Source organism: Thamnophis elegans, chromosome 2, assembly GCF_009769535.1.
Source record: "Thamnophis elegans isolate rThaEle1 chromosome 2, rThaEle1.pri, whole genome shotgun sequence".
Taxonomy (NCBI): Eukaryota; Metazoa; Chordata; class Lepidosauria; order Squamata; family Colubridae; genus Thamnophis; species Thamnophis elegans.
Window position 1 is genome coordinate 157168269 of NC_045542.1, and position 13194 is coordinate 157181462.

General features: G+C 42.2%; 2 protein-coding genes and 1 pseudogene across 2 annotated transcripts in view; 1 reads left to right on the forward strand and 2 right to left on the reverse strand.

Moving 5' to 3' along the window:
* The window catches only part of LOC116504750 (zinc finger protein OZF-like), a 183981-nt gene that overhangs the window by 124299 nt on the left and 46488 nt on the right, over positions 1 to 13194 (reverse strand). The window lies entirely within an intron of this gene.
* Positions 1 to 13194, reverse strand: part of LOC116504798 — a 133148-nt pseudogene that overhangs the window by 39142 nt on the left and 80812 nt on the right.
* LOC116504800 (zinc finger protein 850-like) overlaps positions 5476 to 13194 on the forward strand; it is a 361571-nt gene continuing 353852 nt past the window's right edge. The window contains exons 1-2 of the mRNA XM_032212027.1: positions 5476 to 5582; positions 10974 to 11112. The gene's annotated coding sequence lies outside the window, so the exon portion shown is untranslated. The remainder of the gene's footprint in view (positions 5583 to 10973; positions 11113 to 13194) is intronic.

Genomic DNA, 13194 nt, shown 5'->3' on the forward strand with positions numbered 1-13194 from the left:
TAAAAAACAGATTCAAAACTATAGGCCAATCTCGTTTTTGAATGCCGACTATAAAATATTCACAACAATAATAGCGGAGAGATTGAAAAAACTATTAAATGGCTATATACATCCAGACCAAAATGGATTTCTCCCAACAAGACAAATCAGGAATAACACTAGAATAATTGCAAATATTTTAGAGTACTATGAAGCGCATCCAGAGAAACAAGTGGCACTCGTCTTTCTGGATGCACAGAAGGCATTTGACAATTTAAATTGGGAATTCATGATACAACAAATTAAGAATATGAAATTAGGAGACCAATTTGAAAGATTAATAGAAACAATATACGCCACCCAAAAGGCAAATATATTATTAAATGGGGAAAGTACAGAGACCTTTAAAATAATGAAAGGAGTAAGGCAGGGATGCCCACTGTCACCTCTACTCTTCATCCTGATGCTTGAAAGTCTTTTAATAAGAATTAGACAAAATTAGGAGATAAGAGGAACTAAAATTAAAAAAGAGGAATATAAAATCCAGGCCTTTGCAGATGATTTGGTATTCATTATAGAAGACCCACTAGAAACAGGAAATAGCTTAATGTGAGAACTAGGAAAATATGGAGATGTAGCAGGGTTAAAGATTAATGGAGAAAAGACTAAAATGATAACTAAAAATTTGAAGGAAGAACAAAATAAAGAATTAGAAAGGATAATAGGACTGCAAGTGACAAAGAAAGTTAAATATCTTGGAATATGGTAACTGCAAAGTGCTCAACTATAAAAGAAAATAATTATGCAAAATTAGTGCAACAAATAAAAAAAGATCTAGAACTATGGGGGAAACTACAACTAACATTATTAGGGACAATAGCAGCGATAAAAATGAATGTACTACCCAGACTATTATACCTATTTCAAACATAAAATTAGGATTTTTTTCACGGAATTGAATAAGATTATATTAACATTTATCTGGCAAGGGAAGAAAGCCTGGATAAAGTTGAAAGCGCTACAGGATGACAGAAGCAGAGGTGGTATGGGACTCCCAGACTGGGAGCTTTATTACAAAGCAGCAGCACTAACATGGATCAGGGATTGGATAAATTTAAAAACTAAAAGAATACTAACATTAGAGGGCCACGATTTGCAAATGGGATGGCTTTTTTTTCCTATGGGAAGCGGGTAAAAAGAAACAAAAATACTTTCACAGACACTATATTAGAGATGCACTGATACAGGTCTGGAATAAAATTAGAGAAAAATATTATATGAAAATACCGACATGGCTTTCCACTATGGAAGCCATGACACATTCCAATACACTAGATCTATCGAAAATGGTTAGATATAGTGAAATTTTAAACAGCCAAGGGAATTTGAAAACAAATCCAGAATTAAAGGAGCAAAATATAAATATAGATTGGTGGCCATATCTCCAACCACAATCGAGATACAAAAAAGACGTAGAAGAATATGGAATATAAACAGAATTACAACAAATAGATAACATTTTAATTGGCCCGGAAAATAAATTCATAACAAAAATTTACAAATATTTATTAGAAGTAACAGAAGAATAAAAATTTAAAGGTTGCATGATAGCGTGCAAAAACTTTGGCTACAACATAGATCTAGTGGATTGGGAAAGAATTTGGAACACAAATTATAAACTAACACGATCAGCAGCACTTAAAGAAAATGTATACAAAATGTTTTATCGTTGGCATTTATCACCAACAAGATTGGCTAAAATGTACCCAAACATGAAGCCGACCTGCTGGAAGTGTAAAAAAGTACAAGGGACCTATTATCACATATGGTGGACCTGCCCGGAAACACAAAAATATTGGACAAAAATTTGGAAATGGATGCAAGAAATTACAGGAGAACAGATCAAATACAAACCCGAAATCTTTCTATTGGGAATAATCAAAGGGAAATATACAAAGAAAATTAAGTACATATTAACACATCTGGTAACTACAGCTAGAATAGCATTTGCCCAATGCTGGAAACAAAATAATACCTCTTCGGACAAATTAGTGATAAAAAAACCTTTGGATTGTGCAGAGATGGACAAATTAACACTGAGATTAAAAGATAAAGAAGAGTCAGAATATTATGAAATTTGGAACAATTGATACAAATGGCTGCAAAACAGGAAAAAAATTAATTAAGCCAAAAAACAATATATATATTTTTATTTTATTTATTTATCAGCACAAATAAAAACACACACACACACACACACACACACACACACACACACACCACATTATATATATATATATATATATATATATATATATATATATATATATATATATAGAGAGAGAGAGAGAGAGAGAGAGAGAGAACTGTGTATAAAGGTGTGTAAATATAGAAGCGGAATATATATATATATATGTACAGGTATGACATAACAATGTTGATGTAATGACTGTAAGATGTTGTAGAAGGGAAAAAATAATAAAAAATCTGCAAAAAAAAAAAAAGGAATGCAATCTTCCAGGGAGGAGCCAATGTCGCGACGAGATGGTTGTGTAGTCTCAATGCTCTGAGACCACAGCCAATACTTTTGCCACTGGGTGGTCCAAATGGACTTAAACTGTCCAGAAGAGACGGTGAAGAGAAAGAATATGTCCTGCTGATCTCAGGGATATAGCAAAATCCTCAAAAGAAGCAAGAGAAGTTCTTCAAGCCGGTGACAAATGCAATCTCCCTGCAGGCTTTGGCAAGGAAACGGCAAATGGAGGGAAGGCCTGAAAGACTGAAGTCTTCCCTCTATTTGCAAACATCCACACCTCAATTCACAGATAACAGATGCCTAAAGTGTCAGATTACTCAAGACTACTGACCTTGTGTGATCTCGTGGTATGTTAGGCTTCTGTCCTCTGTGACTGCCGGGAAATAAAGCACAACAGAGAGATCTTTGCAAGGTAAGTCACTCTCCACAGGCAAAATGCCTGTGAAGACTCAGCTGGGGTTGGGAGAATAGGGGTGAATATAACAGAGCCTCTGCGGTCGTTCGTAAGGATGAACAACAGCCGTGGTGCTCCAGTATTCATAATTTCGGGATTTGTTTGTAAATGCTGAGGGGAAGGGAGGGGGCTTATGGTGTAACTTTGAACATTTGCTAAGAGAACGCTTGTAACCCAAGGATTACCTGTATTTATTTTTGTATAAATTTTAAAAATCTTTTTGGAATGGTTGCTGCCAAGGATTTAGGATTGAAGAGTTTCAATGGGTGAGAGACTAAAGGAAGCCAACTTCATTCATGCTGGCCAGAGATGCTTCCAAGCACACCCATGCTAAATGTCTTGTGCGTCTGTAACTTTGCATACACAGAAGTTTTCATTAGGTCAAAGAGAGAAAGTCACATAACCAGCAGGGCTAGAAAAGAGGGGCTTGGGAAGAGGAGATGATTGTCTATATATGCTGAGAGAAATGTTTCCAAAAGGCATTTCAAAGGGTTGGAAGAAAGATTGGTAATACAGATGTGCATACAAAAATGTATCAAAGTTGCCCCACTCTTTGTTTGATACACATTCCTTTTTGTAAATCAAAATTTAATTAATAAGATATGCAAAGCAAATAAAAACAATTGATACAGAGAAGCAGGAAAGGAGTCAAAAAAAGGAAAAAAATAATATAATGCACCTTCCGTCTTTTTCTCCGTTGAGAAATTGTCATCACCCATTCCTCTTTGGAAATTACCTCTGCTCAGTTTACCAGAATAAAATCTTCCTTGGAAATAGATCCTGTCCTGAAGTCCATTCCTCAGAGTTATCCAGTCCAACATTTCTCTTTCACATTGCTCATAGGAACAGGGAGATTTTCTCTCTGGACAGGTAGCAAGCAGCAAAGCTTTAATGAATACATCATATCGGCAAAGATGAGGGCAAAAGAAGATCTGTCTATTTCCCGTGCAAATGCACATAGTTAAAGTCCAAGTTTTCCCTCCCTGCTATTAGGCCAGGACACATTGTCCAATGGAGACTTCTAGTTTTGTTGTGAGAAAGTCTTTTTTGGCTCTGGTAAACCTGCCGAAACGTCCTTGGTTCCCATGGCTGGCATCGATGTCTGGAGCTTTGTTCTATCTCCCCCTTCTGTCTCCCCATAATTTTTTTTGCAAAATGAGAAACGATAATAGTTGCAACAGCAAAAACGCCATTTGAAGCTTGACACACTCTGCACACTGGATTCCACAAAAGCATTGCCAGCCCACTGAGCAGCCCTGACCTAAAGCAGAACTTGTAGCTTACATATCGTGGGTGTTCTACATTACAAAGATATAAAACAGGTAGGAACCAACTTGATGTTGGAATTTTTTTGATAATCTCATTTGAGAGACCTCATTATTCTAGGGGAGGAGTCGGTGCTAACTTTCTTCACTCCTGAGATTTCATTCCATTGGTGGTACATGCTTTAAAACTAGTTCTTCATATTAGGGTTAACTTGTGATTTTGTAGACATGTTCTTTTCTTGGAAACAATATGGAACTGATAATGCCACTGCTGTCTTCTGTGATTTTTTTTTTACTTCCATACCTAGCAAACAAAACGTATGATTTTGTAGTGGTGCACTATCCATTTATAATCCTGACACAACTGTGTTTAACCTAGGATTTTTTAAATAATAGCTATCAAGCAGTCTTTGGGTTGTTCAGTTTTATAGACCGTCCTTGCTTACCACTTACTACTCAGCTTTCACAATTACACTGGTACTGAAAAAGTAGACTTACAAGTGTTTTTCAAAGTTGTGGCCATCACAGTTATTTGGGGGCAGCCCTGGCTTGCAATTACGATAGTTGCTGTGTCCCACAGTCATGGAATCGCCATTTGGAACCTTCACAATTGGCCTCCAAGAAACAAAAATGACAGGAAGTTGTAAGTCACAGTCATGGTACATTGCACTGAACGGAACATGGTGATTTGCTTAATGACCACAGCTACAACAGATATTGTAAGTTGGCGTGGTTATGTGTCAGTGTACTGTGAGAAGTAATCACGAACCCACCCACCCTGAGAATGAAATGTTTTGGGGAATATTAAAGAGAGGCAGAATATTATATTTACCCAAAGGAGAAATGGAGAGAAAAATCTTAACAAAGGCAGAAAGTATCTTTAGAGATTTTGTGCCCATTAAGAAATCCAGGCCAGCCTATTCACAAAGAAAAAACCTTCAGCTCCAGTTGATGGGATTAAAATTTGCCTTCTCCCACCCAAATTCTAAGGACAGGATTTTTAAGGACCTTTTAGGATACAATGGATGGAAACTGATCAAAGAGAGATTCGAGGAATCGAAAAGGACCTGCTGCCATGGAATCACTGAAAACATCTTCCAAACACCTTGATGGAGATTGGACAAGTGTGTGTTTCCATCTCCTGTCGCTAGATGGCGGTCAGGTAACATCTGTGCTTAGAAAGCCATCTACCCCATTCTTTCGCTTAAAAAAGGAGTTTTAAACAATTGCTAGAAAGGATAGGAGGAGAGAAGCGCAGAGGAACGTCCTCTTCCGGATGACTCAGGGAGGAAGGAGGCGTGCAGGGCGGCTCTTCTGCTCTTCCAAGGATCGAAGCAGCAGCTGGAAGGTGAGTGGAGGGCCGGTGGGAGGAGAGTCCTGGAGCAAGTCGGGCTGTTCGGTTCCCTCCACGGCCTGGAAGCAGAGAAGCAACTGGGCTGAAGCATCTCAGCTGCTGCTGCTGCTGCAGGTTTCTTCCCTCCCCGAATTTAAGCCCACTGGTGCTGCCCGCTGTGAAACTGGTGGCTGCAATTTTCCTTCTGGTGGGAAGATTTTAAAAACCTTTTTTAAATTAGGGGACTGGAGACTAAAACATATGAAGAACGGTTGCAGGAACTGGGTATGTCTAGTTTAATAGAAAGAAGGACTAGGGGAGACATGATAGCAGTGTTCCAATATCTCAGGGGTTGCCACAAAGAAGAGGGAGTTCAACTATTTTGCAAGGCACCTGAGGGCAGAACAAGAAGCAATGGGTGGAAAATAATGAAGGAGAGAAGCATCTTAGAACTGAGGAGAAATTTCCTGACAGTTAGAACAATTAATCAGTGGAACAGCTTCCCTCCAGAAGTTGTGAATGCCCCAACACTGGAAGTCTTTAAGAAGATGTTGGATAGCCATTTGTCTGAAACGGTATAGGGTTTCCTGCCTAGGCAGGGGGTTGGACTAGAAGACCTCCAAGGTCCCTTCCAACTTTGCTGTTGTATTATTGTATTAATTAAGGTTGATTCTTTGGGAATGGCTTCCCTCCAGAAGTTGTGGGTGCTGCCATCACTGGACGGTTTTCAGGGGAGATTGAACAGCCATTTGTTGCTTGTACTGATATGCTGTGCTTGATTTTTGTCAAACATGTCACTGTGCATTACGGCCGAACATCTCCACTTTGGTCTGGTCTGTGCAAAGGACAGTGTTCCAGAAGTCCTGTGGTTTGTCCAGGTGCAACTTTGCAAATCTCAGCCATGTTGCTATGACCTTTTTAGAGAGAAGAGCAACCCTTCCAAATGAATCAGAGTTGTTCCGTTTTTTTCTAATTGCACTGTCATGAATCTTGATATTTAACATGCTAACTGAAGCCTGTAGAGTCTGATACATAACTTTAAAAAAAAAAATCTCTCGCCATTGGATCGTCTGGCCTTGGGGTGAATTTTCTTGGATGTCCACTCTTGAGAAGATTGGCGAGTACCATATTTTTTGGAGTATAAGACACACTAAGGTTTTGAAGGGGCAAATAAAAAAAAGTAGGTAGGTGGATAGAGAGGGAGAGAAAGAGAGAGAAATATAGTAGGTAGGGAGAGAGATTGCGTGCGTTGGTAGGTAGAGGGATAGAGAGAGAGAAATGGAAAGAGAAATACAGTAGATAGGTAGGGAGAGAGTGTAGGTAGGTAGGTAGGTAGGTAGACAGAGAGAAATAGAAAGAAATACAGTAGATAGGGAGAGAGGGTAGGTAGCAGGGGTGGGTTTCAACCGGTTCGCGGCGGTCCCTGCGATCCGGTTGGTCGCCGAACCAGGAAGTAAGTAACTTCCGGGAACGGCGAAGGGCCCCCCGCGCGCCCGCCCGCACCCGCTCCTTACCCGGTTTTGCCGAATTCTGCGCTTCCACGCATGCGCAGGACGCATACAACGCCTGCGCGATCCTCCAGGAGCAGCTGGAGCATCGCACAGACGCTAGTATGCATGCAAGTGCCGCGTGCGCAAGGACGCCACCGGCCTTGTTCCAACCGAACCGGTTGGAACAGGGCGAGAAACCCACCCCTGGTAGGTAGGTAGGTAGGTAGATAAGGGGAGAGAGAGCGAAATACAGTAGGGAGGGAGAGAGATTGCGTGTGTAGGTAGGTAGACGGATAGAGAAATAGAAAGAGAGAGAGAAATACAGTAGATAGGTGGGGAGAGAGAATTGGTAGGTAGGTAGGTAGAGGAATAGAGAGAAAGAGAGAGAAATACAGTAGGTAGGTAGGGAGAGAGAGCAGGTAGATCGATAGAGAGAAATAGAAAAATACAGTAGATAGGTAGGTAGAGTGAGTAGGTAGGTAGGTAGGTAGGTAGGTAGGTAGGTAGGTAGATGTTTCCAGATGTATTTATCCATGTGCTGGAGAAGGAAACAGCTGACAATCTGAAGCACCTTATTTCTGCTGGCACAGCACTTGATCAATGTAATTCTCATCAATCAGTTAAAGAGCTTTTGGAAAGGAAAAAAAAAGTTTTTGTACTCTGCAAAACTCCCCAAAACAGTCCGTTTTTCGCGAAAATGGACCTGTTTTTTGTCAAAAAAAAAACCTGCATACAAACCCTTATAGAGTGCTGCGGGGGGGGGGGGACTGGCCGTTTTTTGCTTATTTCTGCCCCCCCAGCCCCCAGGAGCTCTCTGAAAGCTTCAACAAGGGTATGCATGGCCATTTTGGTGAACGGGCAGGGCTTCAGAAGGCAAAAAAGTGCTATATTCGGTGTATAAGACGCACCCAGATTTTCAGCCTCTTTTTTGCGGAAAAAGGGTGCGTCTTATACTCCGAAAAATACGGTATCTGGAATGTTTCCCACTTATGAATAATCTTCCTCAGTGTAGAAAGATGGATTTTAAATTGTTTGGAAATGGCCTTGTAAACATTCCCCAAAAATATGTCTATTCTGTAACCACCTGTAAAAAGATTCCCAAATTGAATAATAATCAGTTTGTTCTTTCTCTTTGATAGCCAGTGTCAAACTGTTCATTTCTGCACATTCTAATATTTTCTTAATCACATTCTCCTCTTTAGGGATCTCTTCACTTTTCCAATTTTGTGCAAATGCAATCCTAGCTGCTGTTATAACATGAATAATCAAATATAATAGCCTGTTAAACCTTCCCAAATTGATGAGCAGCAACAATTGCTTCTCTAAGATCCTTGCTGATGTCTTTATTCTTTGGCACTGTTTTAACACACACCTCTCAGCGGCCTTCGATACCATCGACCATGGTATCCTTCTGCGACGGTTGCGAGAGGTGGGGGTGGGAGGCACCGTTTTTCGGTGGTTCTCCTCCTACCTCTCGGACAGGTCGCAGTCGGTGTTAGTTGGGGAGGAGAGGTCGACCCCTAGGCCCCTGAAATATGGGGTTCCTCAGAGTTCGGTCCTGTCCCCCCTGCTATTTAATATCTACATGAAGCCACTGGGTGAGATCATTCGACGGCACGGGATAAAACACCATCAATATGCGGACGATACACAGCTGTATCTGTCCGCCCCGTGCCAACTCAGTGAAGCGGTTGACATGATGTGCCAGTGCCTGGAGGCTGTTAGTGTCTGGATGGGGGTTAACAAGCTTGTACTCAATCCAAACAAGACCGAGTGGCTGTTGTGTTTCCCTCCCAAAAACTTGATCAATATTCCATCACTCAGGCTGGGGGGTGAAAATCTATGCCCCTCAGACAGGGTTCGCAACTTGGGGGTCCTCCTGGATCCACAGCTGACTTTAGAACACCATTTGTCGGCTGTGACCAGGGGGGCATTTGCCCAGGTTCGCCTGGTGCGCCAGTTGCGTCCCTACCTGGACCGGGAGGCGCTTGCAACAGTCACTCACGCCCTCGTGACCTCAAGACTGGACTACTGCAATGCGCTCTACATGGGGCAGCCCTTGAAGAGTATTCGGAGACTTCAACTCGTCCAGAAGGCAGCCGCGCGAGCAATTGTGGGTGCACCTCGGTACATCCACGTTACACCTATCCTCCGCAAGCTGCACTGGTTACCAATCAGTCTCCGGATACACTTCAAGGTGCTAGTCGTAATTTATAAAGCCCTTCATGCTATTGGATCTGGGTACTTAAGAGACCGCCTGCTGCCAATTACCTCCCACAGACCCATTAGATCTCACAGGGTTGGCCTCCTCCGGGTGCCATCTACCAGCCAATGCCATCTGGCTATTACCCGGGGCAGGGCCTTCTCTGTGGCAGCTCCGGCCCTCTGGAATGAACTCCCCACAGGGATTCGGACCCTCACCTCTCTCCAGGCCTTCCGAAAAGCCGTCAAAACCTGGCTTTGCCGGCAGGCCTGGGAGTGATGAGTTCCCTCCCCTCTTGACATGTATGGTTGTGTGACTGTTGCCTATTTTTATTATTTGTATTTCGTTCTTATGTTCCCCCTTTCCCCCTTTTGAATTGTTCGCTGCCCTGACTCCTCCCGGAGAAGGGCGGCATACAAATAATAAAATTCTATTCTATTCTATTCAATGCCGGAGACCAGGAAACTCCTACAACTTCGGCTTTTATAGATGTAGTCATACTTGCTGATGATCAATTGATCAGGTCAAAGTTTGCAGCAACAATCACATCAATTGATCAAGGGCACTTTATTAGCAGTGCTTGGCTGTCACTGTGGTGCTCCATCACTGGAGGCTTTTCAAAAGACACAAGAGAGTGACTTCTCTGAAACGGTATAGGGCAGTGATGGCTAATCTTTTTTGGCTCTCGTGCCAAAAGCTGGGGGAGAGCAGGGGAGGTTGTGTGCGGGCATGCCCACACCCAAAATTCAATGCGCGCAACACCCCCACGCATGTGCGTGCAACCAGCACACCACCCATCGCTTTTGGCACAGTTTTTTTTGCCCTCCCCAGGCTCCAGAGGCTTTCTAGGAGCCTGGGGAGGGTGAAAACAGCCTCCCCCCCTCCCCGGAGGCCCTCCGGAGGCTTCAGGAGCTTCCCTGAAGCCTCTGGAGGGTGAAAAAGGAACTATGGGGAACCTGGAAGTTTGGGATTGGTGACCTCCGGGTTCCCCATGGGGCCGATGAAGCCTCCAGAGGGCAAAAAATGGATCTACGGACAAACCGGAAGTCACTTCCGGTTTGCTCATAGGGGCAGTTTTTGCCCTCTGGAGCCTTCAGGGAAGTCTCCAGAAGGTTTCTGAAGGCTCCAGAGGGTGAAAAATGGACCTACGGGGAACCTGGAAGTTTAGGGAATGGGAACTTCTAGTTTTTCTGTAGCTCCGATTTTCAACCTCCGAAACATTCAAGAGCCTCCGCGAGACTTCCCTGAAGCCTCAGGAGGGCAAAATCCGGCCCTTCAAGTAAACCAGAAGTGACCATGTATATGGTCTCCTGCTTGAGCAGGGCTTGGATTAGAAGACCTCCAAGGTCCCTTCCAATTCTGTTATTCTCTTCTGTTGTAATGATATTTATTATGTCTTGATAAGTAAAACCATAGAAATCAAAGAGGGTGTAGTTTCTTTTTCACTGGACTGTATTTGAAAACATCCCTTTGCCCTGCTAAGAATTCATTGATTGACCCAGGCAACAAGCAAATTTCATCATTGAATGGATATCTGAACTTGGATCTGGGTAGTCTTCCATGTGTCAAATGAATCATGATTAATGTAAAATTATTGTAGCATTGTGGCATGCTTGCTTTTTCATTGTAACATAAGCTTTTTTTCTTTTTTTTCTCATCTTCTGCAACCATTTTATGCACAATTAAAGATACACTTTTATTTGAATCCTATAGACAAAGAGGATGGCAATATGAGCACTCTGAACAATTGTGGATAACAAGCAACGTTGAAAAGGAAAACAAATCAGTCCAGAAATCAAAATGTTTTCCACTTCCCCCAGAAAAACACACAATTCTTCACCTTCCTAGGCAGGTAAGAGAGGAAAAAGAGAAAACAAAAAAGAGATTTCTACCTGGAGAAAGCAGAGTATGCAAAACTCAAGCATATGTTACATGAAAAGTCAAGGGGGATTATTGTTCTATTGAGCAAAAAAGGGAAATATCTAGAAGTTACTGGGCAGAAAGTGGGGCAAGCCTCACTCTGGGAGGAAGAATATCACCACTAAATCAAAGCAGCATTAAACAAGGGATCGTCCATAATTTTGATCTCCTCAGGAATATGAGTTGTGGAAAAGCTCCATAGATGTGCCTGTTGTGTGAAAGATACAACGTGCAACTCATAGCTGATTATTCCTGAGAGGAATCCAAAGTGGAGAAAAGCCATACTAATACTCTGAATGCGGCAAAAACTTTGGCCAGAACAACTCTGTTGTGATTCATGGAAGGATCCACATGAGAGAAAAGCCAGCAGAGGGGGGCAAAAGACCTGCCTCTGATGGCGGGCTGCCACGGGCGCAGGTCGGCAAAAGAAAGTCTCATTCACCGGCCTGTGCTGGTGGGCTGCCACTTTCTTTCGCCCACCAGTCAGAGCTCAGGCAGGCGAAAGAAAGTGATTTAGACAGTGGGGTGTTGGGAGAAAGGACTGCCTCACCAGCCATAAACCTCACCGCACGGCACTGGAAGCAAGAATGTGGTTAGAAGAATAGTATAAAAGATAAGGTTCAAGATCGGCTGGGGACTCTTGGATTTACAGCAGTCCTTGTAGGACTTGCTATTTCTCATTGGCCCTCTGCATTAATATGTTAATGCAGTGTATTATTGCTATTATCTATTCATTTCTAATGTTCCAAATTATTAGAAACAATAAACTTCTTATCTTAAAGTAAGAATTTTTCCTTGTGTTGTTGCCTTTGTTTCCCTGTTGGAATTTTCCTGTCACACTTTGGATGTCCCGATTGTGGGGGGAAATTTCAATCACGGTTCCCATCTTATGAGACACCTTATGAGACTTTCCCTTATGACTGTGGGAAAGATCTCGGTGGGAAATCATGTCCTTATCGACATCAGGGGAGAAACCATTTATGTGCCCTGAGTGTGATCAGTGCTTCAGGAAATGTTCCACCCTTATTGCACACGAAAAAACCCACGTGACCCAAAGTGATGAGTGTAGAGATGGTTTGAATTTCATTTCTAATCTCCCATTTTGTGTCCAGCTGAGAAACTGACTGATTTGAAGACTTTGCCTGATTTTTTTGTAGGCAAATCTGTTGTGGTATTAGATGGGCCTTCAGCGTAAGAAGTGACGGGTCCCTCCTAAGGAGGAAGGAACCCTGAGCATAGTGCAAGACAGATATTTATACATTTCTTTGCTATCACTTCAGACTAGCAGAAACCTGTTGAGGCCTAAACTTCAGCCTTGCCATCTCAACATATGAGCAATCATCAAATTCATCAAATGTGTGATTAACATTAGCACAAAAGGTTTGACTAGCCAGAGATATTTTTTAGGCTTGAAAGACATGGATTTTCTCCATGTTGTAGGTGTGTGTATTTGTATTTCTCTCTGAGTGCATCTGCAAATGTGTACTCTATCCCCAGGACTTCCAGATACACAGTCATGTAAAAAAGGAAGTACACTCTCCTTGACTTTTATGATTTTACTTATCAGGACATAGTAGAAATCATGACATAGTTAAGAACTTAGAAATTCTTAAAAGTAGGTAAATACAGCCACTGATGGACAACAACAACACGTGACATCAGGTCATCAATTAATTCATTTAAAAGAATGGAGAAGTCATGTGTGAAAAAAGTATGACTCAATAATATGGAGAGCCACCCTTAGCAGCAATAACTAGAAATAATTCTTTTCTGTATGACTTTATCAATCCCTTGCAGATGTCAGCCTCTGCTTCGCTTGCTTGCTTTCGGCTGCCATGGAAATGGGGAGGGGGGCATGGTATTTGGGATGGGAGTAAATTGTGCAGGACTGATAGTCAAAAAGGGAGTTTTGTTCTCACCATCTTCTGAGCATGGTATTGGCCGATGTTTGGACCTGGTCAAGGCCAACCGTCCTGCATACCAACCTGATGATGGTTCTTAGAGATGCAACCAC